This window comes from Muntiacus reevesi, chromosome 1 (genome assembly GCF_963930625.1).
Source record: "Muntiacus reevesi chromosome 1, mMunRee1.1, whole genome shotgun sequence".
Lineage (NCBI taxonomy): Eukaryota > Metazoa > Chordata > Mammalia > Artiodactyla > Cervidae > Muntiacus > Muntiacus reevesi.
In genome coordinates, this window is record NC_089249.1 from 279,574,842 (window position 1) to 279,579,776 (window position 4,935).

Sequence of the window (4,935 nt, forward strand, 5' to 3'; positions counted from 1 at the left end):
GAATTTTGAACATTACTTTGCGAGCATGTGAGATGAGTGAAGTTGTGCAGTAGTTTGAGCATTCTTTGGCATTGCCTTTCTTTGGGATTGGAATGAAAACTAATATTTTCCAGTCCTGTGACCACTGCTGAGTTTTCCAAATTTACTGGCATATTGAGTATAGCACTTTCACAGCATCATCTTGTAGGATTTGAAATAGTTCAGCTGGAATTCCATCACTTCCACTAGCTTTGTTTGTAATGATGCTTCCTAAGGCCCACTTGACTTTGCATTCCAGGATGTCTGGCTCTAGGTGAGTGATCACACAATTGTGATTATCTGGGCCATGAAGATCTTTTTTGTACAGTTCTGTGTATTCTTGCCACCTCTTAGTATCTTCTGTTTCTGTTAGGTCCATATCATTTCTGTCCTTTATTTTGCCCATCTTTGCATTAAATGTTCCCTTGGTATCTCTAATTTTCTTGAAGAGATCTCTAGTCTTTCCCATTCTATTGTTTTCCTCTATTTCTTTGCATTGATCACTGAGGAAGGCTTTCTTATTTCCCCTTGCTATTCTTTCTTTGGAACTCTGCATTCACATGGGAATATCTTTCCTTTTCTCCTTTGCCTTTTGCTTTTCTTCTTTTCACAGCTTTTGGTAAGGCCTCCTCAGACTATGATTTTGCCTTTTTGCATTTCTCTTTCGTGGGGATGGTCCTGATCACTGCCTCTTGTACAATGTCATGAACCTCTGTCCATAGTTTTTCAGGCACTCTTTCTATCAGATCTAATCCCTTAAATCTATTTGTCACTTCCACTGTTCCACTGTAAGGGATTTGTTTTAGGTCATACCTGAATGGTCTAGTGGTTTTCCATACTTTCTTCACTTAAATCTGAATTTGGCAATAAAGAATTCATGATCTGAGCCACAGTCAGCTCCTGGTCTTGTTTTTGCTGACTGTATAGAGCTTCTCCATCTTTGGCTGCAAGAATTATAATCAATTTGATTTCAGCATTGACCATTTGGTGATGTCCATGTGTCAAGTCGTCTCTTGAGTTGTTGGAAGAGGGAGTTTGCTATGACCAGTGCGTTCTCTTGGTAAAACTCTGTTAGCCTTTGCCCTGCTTCATTCTGTACTCCAAGGGCAAATTTGCCTGTTACTCCAGGTATTTCTTGGTTTCCTACTTTTGGATTCCAGTCCCCTATAATGAAAAGGACATCTATTTTGGGTGTTAGTTCAGAAGGTCATGTAGGTCTTCATAGAATCATTCAACTTCAGCTTCTTCAGCATTACCAGCTGGGGCATAGACTTTAATTACCATGATATTGAATGGTTTGCCTTGGAAATGAACAGAGATTATTCTGTTATTTTTGAGACTGCATCCAGCTCCTGTATTCTAGATTCTCTTGTTGACTATGAAGGCCACTTCATTTCTTCTAAGGGATTCTTACACACAGTAGTAAATATAATGGTCATCTGAGTTAAATTCACCCATTTCAGTCCATTGTAGTTTGCTGAGTCCTAAAATGTTGATGTTCACTCTTGCCATATCCTGTTTGACCACTTCCAATTTGCCTTGATTCATGAACCTAACGTTCCAGGTTCCTAGGCAATATTGCTCTTTATAGGATTGACTTTGCTTCCATCACCAGTCCCATCCACAACTGGGTGTTGTTTTTGCTTTGGCTCCATCTCTTCATTCTTTCTGAAGTTATTTCTCCACTGATCTCCAGGAGAATATTGGGCACCTACTGACCTGGGGAGTTCCTCTTTCAGAGTCTTATCTTTCTGCCTTTCCTTACTGTTCATGGGGTTCTCAAGGCAGGAATACTGAAGTGGTTTGCCATTCCCTTTTTCAGTGGACCACATTCTGTCAGAACTCTCCACCATGACCCGCCCGTCTTGGGTGGCCCCACATGGCCTGGCAGAGAGTTTCATTAGGTTAGACAAGGCTGTTTCCATGTGGTCAGATGGGTCAGTTTTCTGTGATTGTGATTTTCAGTCTGTCTGCCCTCTGATGGAAAAGGATAAGAGGTCCATGGAAGCTTTCTGTGGGAGAGACGGACTGAGGGAGAAACTGGGTCTTGTTCTGATGGGTGGGGCCATGCTCAGTAAATCTTTAATCCAATTTTCTGTTGATGGGCAGGGCTGTGTTCCCTCCCTGTTGTTTGATCTGAGGTCAAGCTATGGTGGAGGTAATGAAGAGAATGGCGACCTCCTTCAAGAGGTCTCACACATGCACGGCCACGCTCAGCGCCCCCGAGTCTGCCGCAGGCCACCGCCGACCCGCCTCCGCTGAGACCCCTGGACACTCCGGGCAAGTCTGGGTCAGTCTCCTGCGGGGCCACTGCTCCTCTCTCCCGGGTCCTGGTGCACAAGGTTCTGCTTGTGCCTCCGAGGGTCTGCTTCCCCAGTCCCGTGTGAGTTCTGGCGGCTCTCTGGGGGGTTCACGGTGACCTCCTCCAAGAGGGCTTTTGCAGACCCAGGGCTGCTGCGCCCAGAGCCCCTGCCCCTGCGGGAGGCGCAGCTGACCCGCACCTCCTCAGGAGACACTCACACCGTCTGCTCAGCCTCTGGGGGTCTCTGGGTCCCGGTGCACCCAGGGTATGTCTGAGCCTTCTGAGAATCTCTGGAGGGTATGGGGCTTGACTCTAAATGAGATTTCGCCCCTCCTACCATCTTGCTGGGGCTTCACCTTTGCCCTTGGACAAAGGGCATCTCCTCAAAGTGGGTATCTCCTCAAAGCTGCTCCAGCACCATGCAGCTGTATCTCCCTTGTCTTTAAAGAATTAAAAATCACAGAGATAAATTAATAAGTGATTAGTATTATAATACAGGCAAGTGTAATGGGAATGCTATGAGAGATATCAGTTACCACTTAAAACTAAATCTCTAAAATTAAAATAAAAAGTAAGAATATAAGAAAATTGTCCTCCAATTTTTACCTTATTTTTAAACTTTTAAACTTATCTTTAGGAACAACCAGTATAACATAATATTATAAATTCACTTAGCAAAAACTAAAAACTCCTGAAATAGTCTGCCTGCACTTTAATCAGATTGTACTCTGAAATGAAGTGGCAAAATATGCCGGAACACCTGGTCATTACCCCCCGCAGCTTAGACACTTTCCGAAAGGTTGGCATTGATGTGTCAAAGTAAGTAGCAGGTGGTCTCAAAGTCTTCGTTCCCTCTGGTGATGGATGTCAGTTGGTTCTTAATTTTTCCAAAGAAGGTGCCCTAAGCAAATTAGCAAGCAAAACCTACAAACCTTTTTGACCATGTTTATGCAAAAGAAAGTCAAGAGAGCATTTTCACTCATCATAAAATGACGTATTAACCCATTAAAACGTGTTTCAGCCTGTCACTGGCAGGTCAAGGGACGATACCTAGGAACTCTACCACTCCGAAGCTACTTTCCTTTGCTGTGTAAAACAAAGTTTGGATTTCTTTCTAATCAAAACTTGATCACACTTCTGTTACATATTCTGTTTATGCATTCCTTTATGTCTTAGACCTGGTTTTGTTTTAATGGTTATGTAGCACTTACATGGTAGCAAAAACTGTTTTATAAGCTTGATAAATATGAACTCAGTTCACTTAGCCACTTTATGAAGTAGGTGTGGCTATTATTTCCATTTACAGATCGGGCATAGAAAGGTTGGGTAGCTACCTCAAGGTCACATAGCTATGTAACAGAGTTCAGATTTGAACCCAGGTCCACTGAATTCAGTTCAACTCCAACATCTGTTGTTGGTTTTACTCACAATTGACTTTGCTAATTTAATTCATCTCTTAGGAATTGGACAACTTTTCATTACACATCTTAATGACAAGATAAGCTAAGTATAGACCTTGGTCGGATATGAAAACTGAATGTTGGTCTCCTTTTTCTCACACCTTACGATCATATATATTGATTTAATGTTAAATAAGGGTATCCTGATGAACTGGTTGAAAACCTGCTACTCATCATAGGTTTAAATATATAGGTAAGGGGTAATGACGTTGATATAGAATTTGATATTCTATTAATGCCATGTTGAATTTCTAAATGTGAAATATAGGTTAGTTTTAATAAAGTTTTCTGGTCTTTGATAACACATAAAAATTCTTAAGCTTCACAATCTATACTTATGAATACCATGGAAGTTTTCCAATGGAATTTAATAATATCTCATACTTGGAATACTTGCATTCTGATGCCATAAGTTTTAAGGTTATTTTCATTACTCTTACTACAAAGACCTTTAGTTATGCACACTTCTGCATTTTTATATCATGTTTTAACTGTATTGATCAACTGTAGTCTGGTCTTCATCAAATCAGTTCTGAAAACAGTTGTACATATTATCTGAGGCACTAATGGCAGCTTAATCATAGAGAATGATTCTAAAACACCCACTGTCAATGTCACTGATCACAAATTCGTCTATTCATCACTGCATTTTTATTTTTATAAAATTCAGTGACCTTCAGTAATAGAAAATGGGTCTCAAGAGTTAAAATAACAGGAACTAAAAAGCAAATGTATCAATAAAGAAACTCTGATTTGCATTTCCCTAAATGTAAAGAAACCAATTATTTTATTGTGTTCTTTGTTCTATATCACCTAAAATACTACCTTTAAGAATTTGTTATAGTATTAACACAAATAAAATGCTATTGTTGTTTAAGTCATCTAACTTATTAAGAAACGAGGCAGGATATTCACAAAACAAGTTCTATAAAAATATCGCTTCTTTGTGGGCAATAATCAGTCAAGAATGATTATCTCAAAATGAAGTAAAGCCAGACTTTTTACATATAAGTTAGTGAATAAGATGAAGTGAAGTGAAGTGTAGTGTAAGCTGCTCAGTCAAGTCTGACTATTTGCAACCCCATGGACTAAACAGTCCATGGAATTCTCCAGGTCAGAATACTGGAGTGGGCAGCCATACCCTTCTCCAGGGGA